Below are 20,465 nucleotides of genomic sequence, written 5' to 3'. Positions count from 1 at the left end.
TTCCAGAATATGCACAATTTCAAAATGTGTTCAATCTATGCACAATTAGCAATCTGTGTTTTGTTCTTTGGAACTGCTTAAGTTGTAATAAATACCTTTTACACTGAGTGATCTCTTAGTCAATAAGGAAATTCTTAAATATGTAATATGATATTTTTATTTTTTTCTAGGGAGAAATTTTAACAGAGAATTAGAAGCTGCTTTTGCTAAAACACTGACCCTCCAATTAGGCCTGCAGATGCCCAATGGGTAACTCAAAGCAGGATGAAAAGCTTGACATCTCTGCCATCATTTTGTCTCTACCTTTTATCAGCTTAGACTCTGGATCAGGTCCCTGCTCAGCTCTGTACACAGGGACGTGAATCACTGAAGGATATCTGTGCAAAAATGGGAAACACAAGTTCGACTAGCCCTGAATTTACCTAACCTATCTCATAACACACCAGAATGTTCTGGTTTTCAACCTCATGGGGCCAACACTTGCCCAGTGTTACTGTCTCAAGAAGATGTCCACACTGACCTGTGGATGTAGGTCCGCTTCTCACCAACAGGTGCTGGGGGTGCTGCTGCAGGCTCGGAGCAGACTTCCATTGCATCCCCTTCATCCCTGAGAACTGCAGTTGACAGGTAAGCATCAGACCCCCGAATGGCTGGGTTGCAGAAGACAGAGTGTCAGCAACGGCTCAGCATAACTCCCACAGCCCTGGCTTCCCCCAGAAATAAACTTTCAAGCAAAGGACTCTTTTTTTCTTGCGAAGATATTCTTACTCTGTTGGCATAGTCTAATTTTACAGTGCAATTTCCAGGCTATCAAAAAAAAGGGGTGAATGCTTATGGCAAGGTCACAGTTCACATATTATGCCCTGTATTTTATATATTTAAATATGATCATACTCTGTCTTTCAAATATAGTGTTTTTATGGTGCCACATGGTATAAGCCTACCAAGGGGGAGGATGCTCATGGCTTTGGATGAACTCCATAGGCCCCTGCTGGCAGCTTCCTAACTCTGAAAACTAGGGCATGTGGGATTCAGCCCAGATGCAAGTATGGGAAAGGAGTGCCTGCCATTCCTCCATCCCTGTTTTGCTACTCCTGGCCAGGAACTCCTCTGAGATTTCCCTTTGCGGGGAGGCTACCCTATTTGTGTAACACCTTTGAGTACTGACCCCCATGGTCAGAATGTCAGCTACCTGCAGGTATATACAAACAAAAAAAGCCTCCACCCATTCAAGCTGCTCTCACATCTCCTAAGACCAGAGGCGGCCAACAACCCTACTCCTCACGTACCCTCTGCTTGTCTTGGGCTTATCAAACCGGAAATCCGCGGGGTACAGGTGGAACCTCACCATGTGATCCTTCTGGTCTTGGCTGGTCTTAAACTTCTCTGGGCAACCTTCAATCAAGCACTGGTACTGCAAAAGAAAGGGTGTCACCTCCCTGATCCAAGTCCCTAGCACAACGTGTGCCCAGCCTGATTAATTACCCACCATGTCCTGCCTCTCCGCCAGGATCTGGAAGAGGGAGTCATGCCACTCCAGAATGAGGGCATCCAGCAGGTGTCCGGAGGGGAAGGCGTGGCTGCAGAGGGAGTAGGCATTCCCGTGTAGCATGTTGTAATGGTGCTGGTAGTCCTCCAGGGCAGCGAACACCTGGCAGCAGCCGGGGATCTGACAGGTGAACTCAGGCACCCTGGGAAAGGAGGCTAATCTCAACGGAGGAGGCACACTTGGCTGAAGCAGAAACCCCAGTGTGACTTTTCATCCAGAGTAAGAGGCCCAATAAAGCTCCTGAAGTTCTTTTGGAACTGGGAACTGAACTCAGGGGTGCTCTACCACTGAGATACATACAACCCTAGCCCTTTTCATTTTTATAGTGAGACAGGGTCTTGCTACATGACCCAGGCCGGCCTTGAACGCTGGGATTCGAGGAGTGCGCCACCGCGCCACACTCCAAGCCTTACTTATTAAAAAATGAAATTTCCCTAACAGGCCACAGACGGAGTAGAAGCCAGTCACCAGATGTGCCAACGCTTGCACCGGAGGGTCTCTGTGGAGGGATCTGAGCCCTCAGCTGCACAAGGTGGTGCGGGGGAACGGGCGCTGGCGGTGTCGCTCACCTGGATCTCTCCGGCTCCTCGGCCACCTGCGTGAGCACATCCTGCCGGTAGAGATGCTTCTGCACGTCCCGGTCCTACAGGAGACAAGCGCTGAGGTTAAGGCCGGGGCCCGCCCCTGCGCCCTTGCACCTCGAAGAGCTCGTGCTCCCGCGGGAGGCGCACTGGACGTGCCACAAAGCGGAAGGGCGCCGCCAGGGCCGCGGGGTCCCTCTCCACTGGCAGGTGCTGGCCGCCCCGGGAGTGCGGGCCAGGCGGGCGCGCGGTGCGGCGGGCAGCAGCATCACCCTTCGCGGCGGCGCTGCAGCCCGTCGAGCCGGACGTGACGTAGCTGCGCTTCCTGGGGCGGCCCGCGAGCGCAGCGGCTATGGTGGCGGCGGAGGTGAGTCGGCGCTTAGCTGGTTCTTGCAGCTTCTGCCCCTGCCCCTCCCTCTGCCCCTGCCCCTCAGGCCGCATTCTCCGCCCGCCTGCACCGGCAGGATGCGGCCGCCTCTCCCCGGCCCCGGAACGGCCCTGCAGCTGGGCCACTGGACGGGGAAGTTGGCGTTCCACTGTGACCTGCCTCCGCCGGCCGAACTGCGGGGGCTTCCCGAACTCTGCCCGGCGGCCCTGCCTGTGTCCTGCGGGCTCTGCCTCTCCCGGCTCCTCCACCGTCCATCACAGGTAACGGGGCGAGGAGGTCCCAGGCGGTGCTGCCACCCGAGCCCACCGCCGTGCAGGGGGACGAAAGTCGGAGGACAACCTTACCTAGTCGGCGGCGTGGAGCCTTCACTCTCCCAGCGCCGCGGTTTCTACTTTTTTGGCGCTGGGGCTTGAACCCACAAGCGCTTTACCACCTGCTCCATCCCCAACCCCGTTGATTTTGAGCCAGGGCTTGAGCTTACGGTCCTCGTGCCTCAACCTCCTGAGTCTCTGGGATTGCAGGTATGGGTCACCCCACTTTGTGGAATGGTTCATCTTTGAGCATGGCTTCTGTGTACCTGTGTGCAGTGCCAAGGAATAGAGGCCCTGTTCCATTACTGTGGTTACATGAGCGCCTCTTGATTGGAAAGTAAGGTGCTGGGGACTTGGACACCGCTTCAGGCCTCCTCCTCTCACCTTCATTCTTGGAGACACTTACCTTGTCCAGGGCTGGAGGTTCATTTAACAAGCTTTCCATTACCCTGAGGTTAGAGTTCCAGTTGATGAACCCTACAAAATTAGCATGCTGTGGGAGTGTGTGCTGGGTCTCCGGTTCTTGAAGTCTAACTCAACAGCTGTTTCTGTCTGAGCTGTTGGTGCAGTACTTTTTAACCTTTTGGGTCACAGAACCTTTAAAAATTTGTTGCAAGACCATTTCCTCACAAAATTCACAGACAAATGATTATGATTATCTTTAAGGGTTCTTTTATTATTTGTGGATCCTAACTTAAGAACCCACACATAGGTGTTTTGAATTGTTCATATGAAATCTTTTTAATTCTTTTTAGTTGTAAATGAACAACTAAAAAGTTTTATTTATTTTTATGTGGTGCAGAGGATTGAACCCAGTGCCTTACACTATTGTGTATGCATTAGCCAAGGGGAGCAGCACAGCCACTTCCTGCTGGCCTAGGGCTAAGTGTGCACATAGTCTCCCAGGAGAGAAGAGCCCACAGGGCCATTCGCACAACCTGCCTCGTGCACTGCCTGAGTGGTAGAGTGTGCTAAAAGCCCAACTTGTGAAGGAGCAGCACTTTGGGTTGTCAGAAGGGTGTAGCACTGGTGAAAGCAGTGAGGCCAGCTAGCATGCCACAGCTCCCTGAGGAAAAGGAGACAAGTAGAACTGACTGCACAGGGGTAGGGGAGGGGGAGGGCATCGTGGTGTGGGGGGGCCTGGGCTGGGCCAGGTGATCTGTTTTGTCAAAGCATGAAGTTAGTCAAATTTGATCTTTTAATTTTTACATAGAGGTTAATTTTATGAATAACTCTATTCTTTCCTTTAGGAGAGTGTGTCTTGTGATGTTGATCCTCAGAGCTGAAACCATGAGTGAATTTAGGATTCATCATGATGTCAATGAGCTGCTCAGCTTGTTGCGTGTCCACAGTGGAGATGGAGCTGAGATCTATCTGCTGCAGAAGAACCAGACCCCGTATGTCACAACCACCGTCTCTGCCCACAACGCCAAGGTGAGCACTAGTCCTTGCTGCAGGGCCATGCACGTCAGGGTAGGTACTTGTTTCTGGCAGTTACAGCAGCTCCCATGAGGGAAGCCACAGTACTTGTTGAGTGCTTCCCATGGGCCAAGGACATGCTCCACTCTGCTGTTCTCCTGGCTCCTGGTAGCAGCTGCTGAAACTTCACATTGTGTAGATGAGTCACTGGAAGCCCAAGTGAGCTGGCTTTAACCCTGACGTAGGTGCTACCCTGCTGTTTCCCAGGGAGGGGCTCACAGAAGCTCGGACATTCCTACAGGTAAAGAGCTACCGCTGTAACACATTGAATTTTTTCAAGGTGTTTTCTCAGTCACATTACACATTATTTAAAAAGATTTTCAGTGAAAGATGGTTTTAAATTTGAAATCTGTTTCTAAAACACACTGTGAAGTTTCACTTTTTTGGATAAAAGTCAGGACAGTCAGACAAGCTAATAGGGTAGGGTGGAGGGAGACACGCAAACTTCTGTAGTCATCGTCAGCATACACAAGTCACTGGGTTAAATGTGTCCTAGAGCCATACATGGTAATAAATCCTATGGGGACTAGAGTTCAGAGTGTGAAATGAAAGTGTGAGCTACCAGGAAAAGGTAAGTGCTTATTATTTGCTCTTGTCTAAGAAGCAAAAAGTGAGAGAAACTGTAGAGGAATTGTGGATAGGTTTGATCAAAGGTTTAGGTCAATTTTCTTAGTTTTAGGTGTGTGATTATTTAGCCCATATAATTTAACTCTTTTTGGTCTTGTGCTTAATTTTCTTAAAAAATTTTCCAGCTGCTTAATTGCCATCAGATTACTCATGCTTGTGTTTTTGAGGTCAAAATTGCAGAATTTTCTCGTACTCCTGAAGATTTTCTAAAGAAATACGATGAGCTGAAGTCTAAAAATACAAGGAACCTTGACCCTCTGGTGTATTTGTTGTCAAAGAGAACAGAAGACAAAGAGGTAAATGCCCTGTGCATCCTCTGCTCCACCTGACAGGGTCTGTCAGGCGCACCCTTGAGTGTCTAGAGGAGTCTTATGTACCATGGTCACTCAGGGAACCCCTGTGCCAATGCAGGTAACGCCTCTTGTATTCTTCTTGTGCACCCTGTCCCTTCTCTTACTGACTTTTTCCTATCCCATGCCGGGAACACTTTGAGGGCATGTGGAGTGTGCTTGGTGAATCAGAATGAACAGTAACTCACAAGGGACATAGACCTGAGAAACTGGCACAGCACCCTGCAGTGGTGGGCTTTTGCTTTTTACCGTGTGTCGTGCTGGGCTCCTGCCTAGTACATGTACCGTGCATCAAGGTGACAAAGCTAGTGAGTGGTGTGCTAGGTTGCTGTGTGGAGGGGTGTGCCAGGGGCTCATAGACCAGTAGTGCCAGGATAGGTTAGAGGAGGTGGTTGCTGCTGCCCAGGAACCACAGGTGATGCGTAGAGAAGAACTTCTCCTTGGTGGCACAAGAAGGTATTGGCTCTTTAAAAAGGCTGTGAGATTCCTTCCTCTGACATTTGGGAGGTATGGTAAGTGATACCATGTAGCATGATCCTCTGGAGAGCAGAATGTGGCTGTTGGGCCATGGGAGTCTCCTGCCCTCCACAAGTGGTGTGTAGGTTAGGAAGGAAGGATGGGGTTTGCTCTGCCAGGGCAAGGGGGCACATGCTGGCCCAATGTGAATGCACAATTTTACATATTTTCAGACTCTGCAGTATTTGCAGCAGAATGCAAAAGAAAGAGCTGAGCTTGTAGCCACTGCTGCGGTCTCCAGCACTACCAGTTTCAGCGGCCCTGCAATGGCCTTCAAGATGTCCATGCAGGAGTTTGAAGAGCTGAGGAAGCAGCTGGGCAGTGTGACCACAGGCTCCACACTACAGCAGGTACAAGTCCACCATGGCTGCTAGGTGCCACGGTAGCAACAGCAGTGGGTGCCAGCTGGGCAGGCTTGTCTCTATTGTCTATTAAGAACAAATCCAATTTTAGAGAGGCTAAGACTGATCATGCCCTTCAGTCAGGAATTCTGGATCACAAGAGTGAAGAACGGTGGTGAGATTCTAGTAGGGGCCACCTGCCACAGACTCATGGAACATGGGTCACACTCTGATTTCCCTCCTGAAACCTATAGTGGTTCTGACTCTGCACCTCTCAGTCATCATGTGTCTGCCTGTGGTGGCTCTGATGCTGTTGTGTTCGTAGGTCATCTGGATTTTCTTCTCCTGAGCTTGCTGCTCTTGGCTTGATTGTCCTGCTCTGGTCTGTACTTGTGAGTCTCAGTCTCAGGTGTGTTTTTGATAGCTGATGCAGACCCTTCTCTGTGGCTCTGGACCACTCTTTAGAGCCACATTCTGCCATGTGTCATATAGCCTAGCACATGTGCTAAGGACAGAGCTGAGCTGTTGGCATGCCATGTCTGCCGATCGAGTGCGGAGCCTACGTTCTCGACCATACAGCCTTCACACTACTCTCCCCATGAGTACCTGTTGCTGGAACAAACCAAGTTGGTCCTTCTGCAGGCTGACTGGCCAAATATGAGCTGGCCACCCTCTGGTGTCCAGTCCTCTGGGAGGGTTGACCTTGATACTGCCTCTAGATCTGTCCTGGGGCCTTCCCCAGCATGCCCTTTGCTGGTGCCTCTTTGTCCAGCAAGTCCTGTTGGACTTAATCACTTCCAGGAAAAAGTGACTTGGGTTCTTCCCATGCAGAGGGTTCTGGTCTGAAACACAGGCTCCCCACGCTCACATTGCTGGTACTTCAGCCTCGGCCAAGGCCTGGGGAGAGGACTGGGTCTTTCCACCTCTTGTTCCCCAGCCTTTGCATCATGAGTGGCAGGTGGAAATATATCTTGTTTCCACATAATTAAGCTTTGTGTGTAAGTTTGTTCTTTCTCTGCCACAGATGGGTCATTTCCACAAATGTCTTGGTTCTCATTGCACTGATGTGTATCTTCTGTTTTTGTTTTTAAAATATTTTTGTTAGTCTCTGGAACTTACAAGAAAGATGCTTCAAGATAAGCAAAAAAAAAAAATTCAGGCCAGCAGCTCCCTGTCTTCCCAGCTTGGGTGTATGAGAGACCAACTCTGGTCGGGGATTTCCTAACTGGCTCCAGCTTGAGCTCAGATGTGGCTTTACCCATAGGTATGTCATGTCTTCACCGTCTGATACCCGGGGATTTCACGATGAGTTGCTTGCACGGTGATGCTGGGCAGGGAAGGAGACCACAGGTGACATGCCTGTTCTCAGCATGCTGTTGTGGGCAGGCTGGCCATGCTCCACATTCTGTCCCTGCCCACAGCAGACACTGACTTGCTGGGGTCTTCACCTGGCTCATCTTGTGCCCTCTCACTAGAGTTGTGGGGCAGGCTGCAGCTGGCTCCTCCCAAGTGTGTGTCCTGGTGTCTGGAATGGTTTGTAATGACCTTGGGTTCTGCAATGGTGCTTGAGTTAGCACTGTTTTCTCCAAGGCCTTGAAAGTCCTGTGTCTGGTACATGGTGTGGTTGTTTCAGGACAGGCCGTTGGGGATCTGGAACTATGTACTGGCACACCACAGGTTGTATGCAGCAGTTCGTAAGTCCTTTTTCCGGACTGAGAAACGAGGCTACAAATCAAGAATGTAGCATAGCTGTAGCATCCTGCTCATTGGCTCGCAGTTGGATCAAGAGAAAGTGTGGAGTGGCACACCTGGCTCCATGCAGTGTCAGTGGGAAATCGCTCTTGCCTGCACAGGATGGTGGGTAAAGTCCAGCACTTTTCTCCTGTCCCCAGGCAAATGTGATCCTGTTGCAAGTCAGTGACAAGGTATAGAAAATGATCTATCTGTGTGTGTCTTTTCAGTTGTAACTTAAGCTGACAACGCACAGCTGAAATTCAGCTGGGGTCCTATTGAGTGGCCTCAACACAGGGCAGGCAGACTCATGGGCAGAACCAGGAGCTGTCCACTGGAGAGTCAGGAAGTGCTTGCTGTGGCCTAGACTCTGGAGTGGCACAATTCTTGCAAAATTGTGAAGCAATTAAAAAATAAGATTCCAGACCCCACAAGAACCTAACTGGAATCCTGGGCAGCCCTGGAGAGGCAGAGAAGAAGGCGTGAGACCTGAAGTCTGCTGTCCGTGCTGGCAAGGAGCATGAGAGATGGTTTTAGAACCTGTAGGGCATCTTATAAGAAAATGTATTTCCCCATTCTGGAAACGGCTGCACAAAGGAGGGAGATATTATGTGACAGGAATACTACACACTGACCCTGGGTATGTTGGTGAGTGGTTTGATGGAAGCCTGTGCAGCTGTGGGCAGGCCTTAGGGACCTGGGTCCCCATACTCTCAGGACACCCCACTTGTGGCTGTTCTGGAACCGACTGGCCTTGCCACATCATGCTGTCACCACCCCCAGGTGCCCTGTGTACAGATCTTTGCAGTGCCTTGAATCTTGTCACTCCATGTCAAGGAGTTGGCGAGGCCTTGGGCCACCATCCTCTGCTGAGGGTCACTGGAGCAACGGAGAGAAGTGGGACTTGAGATCGTGGGTCTGACTTGTGTCTGGCATTGCTGGAGAATGATCACAGATCACATTTTCACCCTGATTTTTGTATCTATCTTGTGGTCACCGGACACTGCCTTGCACAGCAGTGTGCAGGGCTAACAGAAATTTTGTCAAACCAAAGTTTGTCATTCAACATCTTCCTGAGCTGCCTCAGGTGCTGCAGGCACCGGCAGGCATCTCGGGATGGCAGGAGATGCTGGAGGGTAGCCTCAGTAGGTGTCCTCTGACTATCCTTACAGGTTCCTTGGATGGTCATAGGGAAACCTCACTGTGCCTGCACCATTTGGTCCTGTGTTCGAAACAGATAGTTTCTTGGAATTCAAGAAGATATTGTTTTAAAGGCCTTTCTTGTCTGTGCACAGCCTGGGCTTCTCAGTTGTGACTGTAGAGGCTGGTTACCTGGCTGCCCAGGGTCTCTGAGCTCCCCTTGCTAAGTGACAGGCAGCTAATACTGCATAGGATTTCATTTTCTTTTTCTTTTTCATACCAGGGATTGAACTCAGGAACATTTTACCACTGAGCCACATCCCCAGCCCTTTTTATTTTTTTATTTTGAGACAGAGTCTTGCTAAGTTGCTTAGGGCCTTGCCAAGTTGCTGAGGCTGTCTTTAAAATTGAGATCCTCCTGCATCAGCCTCCAAAGCTTCTGGGATTAAGGAGTATGTCACTGGGCTTGGCCTAGCATAGGTTTTCATTTGCTTGGCCTAAGGAGGACCCTGCAGTGTCCAGGCATATATCCTGCTAATGCCCGTGGTGCTACAGGGGGACCTGTCCAGGCTAGGGTAGTGGCTTGCTGATTGTGTCCATCAGTGTGTGGGGGGTTACCAAGAAGGGAACAGGCAAGAATGACTGGTCTTTGGGGAGGCTGGGCTCCCAGCATGTCTGTGTCCTGCAGGCACGCTGCCATTGGCCTCCCAGGAGTCAGCTGTGGTAGAGCACCTGCTCTACGTGCTGGTGGGTGTTGATGGTAGGTACATCACTGCCCAGCCCCTGGCTGGGAGACAGAACCGCACTTTCCTTGTGGACCCCAACCTGGACCTGTCCATCCGGGAGCTGGTGAACAGAATCCTCCCTGTGGCCGCCAGCTACTCCACCGTGACCAGGTGGGCTGGGCTTGAGAGTTTGCGACATGGGAAGGAGGTCAGGCCTGTTTGCTGCAGAAACACCTCCTCCCTTGCTCCTGGCATGTTGCAAGGGTCTGATAATCACCACTTGGCCTCCTCCCTCTTGGGACAGGTTCCTTTGGGGGTGAGGGCTTGAGTGTCATTTGCTTCCTGGATGAGGAGAGACTTAGAAGATCTGAAAATGTGAGTTTTGCCTTTTCAAGGATGTTTGATGCATTTTTCCTGTAGGTTCATTGAAGAAAAATCTTCCTTTGAATATGGGCAGGTGAACCATGCCCTGGCGGCTGCCATGAGAACCCTGGTAAAGGAGTACCTTATTCTAATCACTCAGCTGTAGCAGCTGCACAGGCAGGGCCTGTTGTCACTGCAGAAGCTCTGGTTCTACATCCAGCCAGCCATGTGCACTATGGACATCTTGGCCTCCCTTTGTATGTTCCTGCCTGATGGAGGGCAGCAGGTGGCAGGCTCCTGATAGCACATGTGGAGGGAGCCCAGGATGGGCAGGACACTCACTCAGGGTTGACTTTCTGGAGTATGGTCCTGAGGCAAAGCCTGTGGCTTGCCATGTTAGTGGTCTGCATGCGGAAGGCCCTATAAGCTTTCTTTGATGAGCTTTAGTTAACAGCTACAGCTTTACCATCTGGGCGTTCCCAGGGAGAAGCACTATCCAGCAAGGTTAGGGTGGACCAGGAGGCATTTCATAGGCAGTGAGCGTCTCTCCTTCTGCAGCCACCTAGGTGGATAGAGGGGAGTGCATGGGCAGGTCTACACTGAGCCTTCTGCATGACAGGACCTTTAACTATACGGGGGACAGCCAGGCGCAGGAGCTGTGCCTGTACCTGACCAAAGTGGATCTACAGGGGCATCATCCATGACCCTTACAGGTAGGGCTTCAGAAAGCAGCCATGCCTGCCTGCATCTCCCTGTGCAATCTGCTGCCACCCAGGGAGAATCTGGGATGGGATGTTGCTCTGCACCTTTTTTCTGCTGAGTGAAGCTTTTGGGGTCACCTGGAGTCAGTCCACAGTCACCTTGATGTGGGGGCGTCTCCTCAGCATGATGCCTCCAAATTCATAGGACAAAAATGGGCCAGTTCCTTAGGGGTTCTGTGGTGTTGAGATGTGCTTGTCAAAACTTTTTGAAGTATATTTATGACATAGAATTGTGTTTCTTTTTCTTTTGATGCTCAAAACTGGGGCCTTCCATGTTGAGCACTCCCTCTTCTACGCAGCTACATCCCATTCCCTTTTCTTTGCTATTGTTGTGGTGGGCCTATCAAGGAACCCAGCTTCTACCTCGCTGTATGCAAGTGATGCTAGAGGCTCTGTGGAGGGTGTCTGGTTCCCCTTGGTGACACTGGGTGGCCTGTGCTAAGGGAAGGATAGATATGCAGTATCGGACCACCTGCCTCTGACCTAGGGTCATTGATTACTCCAAAGTGAGGTCGGAGGTTCATTTTAACTCACAGCTGAGAGGTAACTATGGCGAGTCACCTTGCCCTGGTAAGACCTCTCTGGAAGTGGCACTCCATGGTGGCCTGAGCATCTGTCTGTGGCTTCCAGTGAGTTCATGGTGGAAGAGCATGAACCTCGGAAGGAGAAGATTCAGGAAGACTACAACGACAAGTATTGGGACCAGCGATACACCATGGTGCAGCAGCAGATCCCATCCTTCCTGAAGAAGGTGGCTGGCAAGATCCTCAGCACAGGTGACTCCATGGTGTGGAGCTCTCAACCCAGGGGGCCTTCCCAGGGAGATTGTGGCCTCCTGCTATAGCACATCCCTACTGGGATGGTTGCAGCCTTCTAGCTCCAGTGCCCATGGGGTGATTTTGCCCAGGGGGTCTTCTTGTGTACCAGGCTGCTGGCCTCTGGTGGGTCCTGAACACTCAGGCAGTGGCCTTGTTTATTCCATGCCCTGACCAGGAAGCTGTCTCAATCCTTTACATCTTTGTTTTTTAACTTCTAAAATGTCACCACTATGGGAAAAACCATTGAGGATACACACGACCTTCATTTTAGTCAGTCCGAATGAGGTTAGGATCCGATTTAGGTGCTAGTGGCCCCCAGGACTGTGGTGTGTGGGTTCTGAAAGCTGAACTGGCACAGAAAGGGCCCAGTAGGTGATTTAGCACCCTGGTTCTCCTCAGGCCCATGTGAAGTTACTTCCACTCTCTTGATTGGAAAACCCCACGTGTGAGAAGCCTCTGCAGGCCAGGCGGGCTTTTGGCCCTGTCCACTGGTGTTGGTTGTCTTTCCAGCTAGAGTGGAGTGTGAACAAAAGTCTGCACTGTGCCCAGCCCTCTGCCCCATGCTTGTTGGGCTAATGAGGCTCTGGGCGGAGGTCGGTGTGGCAACTCCTCAACTTCACCTTCCTCTTATCAGGAAAGTACCTCAATGTGGTCAGAGAGTGTGGTCACGACGTCACCTGCCCCGTGGCCAAAGAGATCATCTACACACTCAAAGAGCGAGCATATGTGGAGCAGATTGAGAAGGCATTCAACTATGCCAGCAAGGTGCTGCTGGACTTCCTGTTGGAGGAGAAAGAGCTGGTGGCCCACCTGAGGTTGTGCTTTGCTCACCCTTCAGCACAGCAAGTAGGGTGCTCAGGGCCTGGGACTGAGGGTATCATGTTCCTCCTAATAGTTGTCTTTATCCCTGTAAGAGCTATCTGGCCGCCTGGGACCTGGCACCTGTGTCACCTGTTCTGTGGGCTGAGGTGGCCCTGTCTAGTGTAGGTCTCTTGAGTCCCAGGGTACTGTGCCCACAGAACTGTCTTGCCTGGTCCCACTGTGAGATGGCTGTGCTCCAGGGTGGCAGCCCTGAGCTGCATGCTCAGCACCTCCTCACCTCCTCCCTGGCACAGGTCTATCAAGCGCTACTTCCTGATGGACCAGGGCGACTTCTTTGTGCACTTCACGGACCTCACTGAGGAGGAGCTCAGAAAGCCGGTAGAGGACATCACGCCCACACACCTGGAGGTGCTGCTGGAGCTGGCCCTGCGCGTGAGCACTGCCAACACTGATCCCTTCAAGGACGACCTGAAGGTGGGTGCGTGGGGCTCCCAGCATAGCAGCCTGCTCCTGAGGTGCCTGAAGCGGGGTGGGCGGAGCCCCGCCCAGCATCTTCCAAGTTGGCCAGGGTTGTCACATGTCTGGGTGGCAATCTGGTTTGCCAGCCCTCACTGCATGTCCAGGGATGCCTGTCAGTTGGTTCCTGCAGTGTGTTGGTTTGGTTCAGCATCAGGTAGTGCTGGCCTGCCAGGGTCATGTGCGCCTCCTTGTGATCTTGGGAGAGTTTGGGAGTGTGCTCTGTTTGAGGTTGGATGGGGTTTCCTTTCAGACCCTCCAGACCCCATCAAGCCACGTGCTGCTCCTGCCCGTCTCTGCTGGGCAGTTGTGTGCTGGTGTGCAGTGCAGGGGACTCTGCCCTCATTTCAGAGTTTAGTGATGAGTCCTCTTGTCTTTCTCAGTGTAGCTAAAATGTTGTCAATTTCATGGCTGTTTCAGGAGAACCTAGGCTTGTTAGTCTCCTCTGCTGTGCTCTGCTGTTTGCTTTCTTGCCTTTCTTTCTGCTGCTCGGGGTTTACTTCACTCTCCTCCTGGTATCCAGGGCCCTGGGGTGAGGGCACTGGTGTAGCCCTCTCCCCTCCTGGTGTCCCGGGCCATGGGGTCAGGGCCTGGTTTGAGGCACTCCTTTGTGAATGTTGTGAGAGCACTTTTTTACTGCCTCCTGTGAGTTCTGTGTATTGTGTGTCCATTCCTCTTAAGGTAGTTGTTAACGTCTCTTGAGATTTCTTCTTTGACCCATTGATTTGGTGTGTTAAATTTCCATATATTATAAACTTTCCCTTTTTCCCCGTTACTTATATTTAATTCTGGTCCATTGTACTTGGAGAATATACTTTGATCCCAGTTTTGTAAAAAATGTGACTTCTCTGGGGAATGTTAGTATGTAGCTCAGTGGTACTCCACTTACCTGGCAGATGTCAAGCTCTGTGTTTAATTCCTAGCACCACAAAAAACAAAAAAGACTTGCCCAGGCCTCACAGATACCTGGAGAAGGTCCACATGCCCTCTGGAGCAGTGTGCTGCTGCTGCTCTGTAGGTGTCAGGCTGCCCACTGTTCACGTGGGTCCTCTCCCGTCTTACCCTCTCACCTGGGTACTGGGTCTCCACTACTCTGATTGAACTTCATTTTCCCTCTAATTCTGCCCTTTCTTGCTTTGTGTGTTTTGGCACTTCTTAACTTAGGAGTGATTTCATGGGATAAATTCTAAGTAGTGACTCACTGGGTCAGTGCCTGTGCCCTGTGCACCTAGGCTGACCCCTTTGAGACTGAGTCTCAGTCCTTGTCTGAGGAGTTGAGGATGCCCATCGGATATCCCCATCTGCCCTCTGTGCTGCTGATGGGCAGGAGGGGCACTTGTGTGTTAAATCTGGTGGGCAACTAATCTGTTCATGGGTTGTGTTTCTTCTTCCTTTATTCTTTGCCCCCACTTATTCTTTTCCTTTGTTTTTTCTTGTGTCATTTTCATGATTTGTGGGAACTCTTGTCACACTGTTCTGCATGCAGTTGGCACTTAAGAAACGTTTGACTGAATCAATGTTGTGGACAGTACAATTTGTCTGTAGTTTCTATTCTTAAAATCTTACGGAGTTTTTGCAGTGCTGGGGACTGAGCACTGGGCCTTGTGCCTGCCTGTGAGGCAAGTGCACTACCACTGAGCCCCATAGCCTGTGATTATGGTCCTGTCTCCCACCACATAAGTTGTGGAAGAAAGGTGTCAACCTTCAGGAACTGTTTATCCAGTCTTCCTTGTGGTTTCTTCTTTATACCAGCAGCAGGAGGCATATAGAAAGTCATCTGCTTTTTTCTTTCTTTTCCTGTCTTATTGGGAGGTATAGTTTTTGTTTTTCTCTGCAGTGCTGGGGTTGGAACCAGGGCCACCTCACACCACTGAGCTGCATCCCTAGTGAGTTTTGAATTAGGATTGATGGGTAATTGTGTGGCCTTTCAAGCCAGCACCTAATATCAAGGGTCAGGATTTAGGAACCTAATTTGCTTCTCCAGGTCCTGATAGGCAGGACTGAGTGAAGGCCTGGAATGTCTCTGGTCTTTTCTTCTGAAAACTGGATGCTTTGTTTACTGCTTTTGCCCCCAGATTGACCTGATGCCTCATGACCTCATCACTCAGCTCTTGCGGGTTCTGGCCATCGAGACCAAGCAGGAAAAGGCAATGACCCATGCTGATCCCACTGAGCTCACACTGAGTGGCCTGGAGGCCTTCTCCTTTAACTATATCGTCAAGTGGCCCCTGTCACTGATCATCAACAGGTGAGGACCTGGCTGTCCATTCAGGCTGCAGGAAGCAAGAGCCTCCTCATGGGCCTCCTCACCTCTGGTGATGCCTGTCTGGGCACAGGCCTCCTGCTGACCCCTGCCTGGGCATCCTTCTTGCAGAAAGGCACTGACTCGCTACCAGATGCTCTTTAGGCACATGTTCTACTGTAAGCACGTGGAGCGGCAGCTGTGCAGTGTTTGGATCAGCAACAGGACGGCCAAGCAGTGCGCCCTGTATTCTGCAAAGTGGTACGTCCATCAGAGTCCTTCCTGTTCCCTCCAGGAGCGGTGGCTTTGCTTTTAGACCTTCACAGCCACAGCCTTCTCCTCAGTCCTTTGATGGCATGGTACCTGCCCACCTGGGTCTCTCTGCAGGACCCAAGCCCCTCCTGAGGGTGGGAGCCTTTGTCCCCTCTCCTGAGTGCACACAGCAGCAGTGTGTGGGAATTGCTCCACTCACAGGCCTTCTGTGCCCTGGTCTGTGGCAACAAGTCCTGTGTGGAGAAACAGTTGATGTAATATTTAAGAATTTGCCTCAATAAGACACAAAATATGGAGTCTTTGTAGTAGTTGTTCCCATGTTGGTCGCCTACCAGCCCTGTTGCCATAGATAACCAAAGAGGCTGTTCTCTGTGTCCACGGTGGGCTGCTTGACACATCCCTGCAAAGTCTGCTAGACGTGTTGCTTACCTGATAGCCTGATGCAGCCAGAGGTAGGAGCAGTGTCCCTAGGTGCAGCACTGAGGCGTCTGAGCTGTCAGCAGCATGCAGGAGCTGTGGCCATGAGAGTCCACTCTGCTGGTGGGCAGCATGTGGGACACAGTAGAGGCCCAGCTCTGCTGGCTCCCCTGCAACCAACCCTTGTTCCCTCAGTTTCGCGGGAGCCTTCACTCTGTGGCAGCGGATGCTCAACTTTGTTCAGAACATCCAGTACTACATGATGTTTGAAGTGATGGAGCCAACCTGGCACATCCTTGAGAAAAACCTCAAGTCCGTGAGTTTCAGCTCCTGAATCCTGGTGCTGGAAAGGCTCTCCTAGCCTGGGGTGTTGCACAGCAGCATCTCGGGAGCCACATGCTGGGGCTGCCGTGAGCATGTCCTGTTGGAGGGAGGAAGCAGAGAGCAGGCAGCAGCATCTCTCTGACACAATGACGCGAGGGAGATAGGAGGTGGCTGTGCGACAGGTACTTCCCTATATATCACAGGCCAGAGCTGTATTTAGCAATGTTTCTGAGGGTCAGGCTGGGTGCTACTGTGGCAGTGCTGAGCCTCAGCCCTTCACAGGCCTCCAACATCGACGATGTCCTTGGCCACCAACCGAGCTTCTTGGACACCTGCCTGAAGGACTGCATGCTGACTAATCCTGAGCTGCTGAAGGTCTTTTCCAAGCTCATGTCTGTGTGTGTCATGTTCACCAACTGCATGCAGGTAAGGTGGGGTGGATGGTTTGGGCCATTGTGGCATGCAGCCCTGCCCGTGCCATCTCCAGTGCTGGCAGAGCCGCTGGGTCTTCCCGACCAGTACATTGCTTCCTGAACATGGGCTTCCTTGGGGTCCTGCCCTGGTCCTTTTTGAATCCCTTTGTGTTTTTTATTAAACCTTGAATTTTTTGATGTGCCTAAGTATTCTTCAGGAACTTGTCGTAAGTACTTGCCCCCAAACAGTACAGAAAACAAGTGTCAGTGGGCAGAAGGGGCAGCCTGGGGGCTGAAGACTGGGGAGCATGAGCATGCTCTGCAGACAGCACGTGGGGAGGGGTCAAGATCTGGGAGGTGGGAGACATACATGGTGGCAGGTTACAGGAGAATACATGTGGAGCCTATCCTTAGATACTTAGGAGCCATCTTGAGTTCCAGAGTAGGGAAACTCATGTACAGGTTTTGTTTTCAGAAAATCAGCTGCTGATCCCCAGGAGGTTGTGGCTTAGCTGATGCCCTCTTACCTGCACCCTTCCTTCCTACAGGCACCTGAGTGTCCGTACCTTCAGAATGGGCACAGCCCTCAGCTCCTGCAGAAACTCAAGTGTTTTCTGTAGAACATTACCGTTGGAGCTAACAAGCATTTTCTCTTGACCCTGCTCTAGAAATTTACACAGAGCATGAAACTGGATAGTGAGCTGGGCTGGCGGGCACTGGAATAGGGCACCATGCTGGGGCCACCCACAGAGTCTGAGCAGGCTGAGGAGCACCCCCGGAAGGAGACTGCCAAAAAGGTGCATAGCCTGAGGGCTTTTCTAGACCCAAGGAGTCACATACCCACTCTTGTGGTTGTCACCCCTGTGATGAGAAGACTCAGTTGGGTTCCACAGGGCCATAGGAGTTCCCATCCAGCCTTCTGGGCTCAGGGGTGTGGCCACCGTCACCTGTAGAACAACTGCATGGATGTGATGAGGGCCTGACACTGGTGGGAACTGTAGGTGGCCTGTCAGGTACCCAAGGTGAGAGGTGGGAGCAGGGCCCTCACACTGCAGCTAGCAGAGAGGAGGCAGGGCAGCATGTGGGGCCTGAGGCCAGGAAGGGTGGGAGACAGTTTGTCTTGCTTCTTGAGAAGTGACCAGGAGAAAGTGGCTGAGCTTGGAAGTCTAGAGTGAAAATGTAGGGTGTGCCACCTTTGGCTCTTAATTGTGTGAGGCCTACAAAAGTCCCAGCCCGCCGGGTGTTTGCTGTCTTACTGTGTGCCACGGCCTCAGGAATTTGTTGACATCCTAATTTCCTGTATTTTGTTGTGTGAAAATGTTCCAGTACTCCTTTTTTTTCTTTTAATTTAAAAAGGAGCAGGGAAGGAGAAAGAAGCAAATGCCCATGGGCTCAGTGCAGAGGCTGACTGCCAATTGGGCCGCAGGCACTCACTACCCTGGGCTATGTTTCTAGTGCCTGGCTGAGCACGTGGATGCCCTTCATCTGGTCTCTGGCTTTGAGACCACCATCAACAGCTTTGATAAGAACTTCTCCGCCCACCTGCTAGACCTGCTGGCCCGTCTGAGTGTCTACAGCACTAGCGACTGTGAGCATGGCATGGCCAGTGTCATTTCCAGGTCTGTTGCCACCTGCCAATGCCCCTTCCCCTGGACCCTTGCTCCCCCTCCCTTGGTAGGATGGTGGAAGGAAAAGGATCTATCTAGGGCTTCTTGAGCTGGAGGAAGTGGGAGGCCTTGAGAAAGGGTTCACAGCTTTCGCCAGGAGAGGGTGATGTCCCGCATGCCCTTGGGAATGTGCCCGCGTGGACAGTGGGACCACCTGGTGCACTGTGCCATTCAGCCATGTCCCAGTTCCTGAGTGGGGGCTTCTGAGGTGGCCCAGCACTCAGACTTGCTGCCAAGTTCCCATCCCTGGGGTCCCCTCAGGCTCCTGTGGCTAGGTGATGTGTCAGAGGCCAGGAGAGGAGTCTATGTGCTCCAGTGTCCTTACCCTCTAGGAGAAGGCTGCCAAGATGCCCGTCAGCACTGCTGTCTGCCTTTTGGTTCCTGTGTGTTTCAAGATCCCTTCTCAGATTTGCATAAAGAGCTGAGGCTTGTGCTGGGGGGCTTGCACAGGCAGGTAGCGCAAACACCCCTTGCCTTCAGCCAGGAGAGGGCCTTGAGTTGTGTCTAATTTGACCCCTACCTGTGTGGAGAAATGGTGCCACCAGCACTGCGTCCTTGCAGGTCCCTACAGCCATGCGTCTCAGTGGGGCTTTGCCCACCTCTCCATGAACCCTGGCTCTCTTTCCCTCCTCACAGGCTGGACTTTAACGGCTTCTACACGGAGCGCCTAGAGCACCTGTCTGCAGAGAGGAGCCAGAAGGCAGCCCCTCAAGTGCTCGTCCTGCGGGGACCCCCAGCACAAACACCCAGGGTGGCGGTCGCCACACAGTGAGCCCCTGGCTGCAGCTCAGAGGAAGGGCTGGGCCAGGTGTGCCATAGTGCAGATGGGCTTGGGTCTGAGCACCCCCTTCCTTGAGCACGTATTGTGCGGTTGTCCTACTTAGACACGTGTGTGGAGTGTGTCATTGCTGTAGAGTGCTGTCTGTATTGCTGTCTAGCTCAGGGCTCCTCGTTCTCCAGGTGCTGGGTGTCTTGATGTGCAAGCTGCCCAGAGCAGGGTGAGGTCTCCTGGACTTACCTGATTTATCTTCTAAAATCAGGCTTCACCTTTTTTGGTGTTTTTTGTCTCAAATAAAGACAAAGTAAAAACAAGGCATTTGATTATAAGATGTGGTATAGGTGTGTGGCGTGGTGGTGCACGCATGTAATCCCAGCAGTTCGGGTGGTTGAGGCAGGAGGATTGCAAGATCAAAGCCAGCCTCAGCAATGGTAAGATGCTAAGCAACTCATTAAGACCCTATCTCTAAATAAAATACAAAATAGGGCCGGGGAAGTGGCTCAGTGGTTGAGTGCCCTTGAGTTCAATCCCTGCTATCCCCCCAAAAAACCATGGTGTAGGGGATGAGAGCTGCCTGCGGACTAGGGCTGCAGGTTCTCAGCACTGCTTGCTTCAGAAACTAGGGTGCAGCAGTGGACCTTGCTGTGAAGCCATTCCTCTGGTGCCCAGGCAGCTGCCTCCTCCCTGAGGTGCACCTCCTGAGGAGTGGTGCCGAGACCCTTCTCCTGTCCCCTGAGGGCTGGGTTCCCTCTGTTCATCAGATGCTGGCATTGCTCACTAAATGACTGACGTTCTGCAGTGGGCAGCCCAGCTGTGGCACTGCTTGGCCAGGGTAGCATGTTCTGGTCATGCCCAAGTCAAGCTGCCCTTCTGATGAATTTCATGTATATCATTTTTAAAATCCAGTTCGAGGGCTGGGGATGTGGCTCAAGCGGTAGCCCGCTCGCCTGGCATGCGTGCGGCCCGGGTTCGATCCTCAGCACCACATACAGACAAAGATGTTGTGTCCGCCAAATACTAAAAAATAAATATTAAAATTCTCTCTCCCTCTCTCTCCTCTCTCTCACTCTTTCTTAAAAAAAAATCCAGTTCCACACATCTGCCTAGTGGGCAGTGAGGAGGGGCCCAGGAGGAGTGGTAACCAGAGGCCTGTTTCTGGAGGCTTGGAGCCTCACAGAGGAGGTTTCCTGAGACAGGTTCCAGGGTGGGCAGCTGTGGTGGCTGCCTTGCAGAGGAGCATCTGCAGAGCCAGGGCTGCTTGGCTTCAGCCATCAACTGCTGCTTCCCATCTGCAGCATATGGAGGCACAGCTAAGAACACAACGTCCACATGC

General features: G+C 51.8%; 2 pseudogenes; one reads left to right on the top strand and one right to left on the bottom strand.

Annotated features, from left to right (window-relative positions):
* Positions 1–226: 226 nt before the first annotated feature.
* Positions 227–2,399, bottom strand: LOC143410703 (zinc finger protein 511-like; annotated as a pseudogene).
* Positions 2,400–4,119: 1,720 nt separating this feature from the next.
* Positions 4,120–19,126, top strand: LOC143410702 (gamma-tubulin complex component 2-like; annotated as a pseudogene).
* Positions 19,127–20,465: the final 1,339 nt, after the last annotated feature.

Source organism: Callospermophilus lateralis, chromosome 11 (assembly GCF_048772815.1).
Source record: "Callospermophilus lateralis isolate mCalLat2 chromosome 11, mCalLat2.hap1, whole genome shotgun sequence".
Lineage (NCBI taxonomy): Eukaryota > Metazoa > Chordata > Mammalia > Rodentia > Sciuridae > Callospermophilus > Callospermophilus lateralis.
This window is presented reverse-complemented; position numbering and strand designations above follow the sequence as displayed.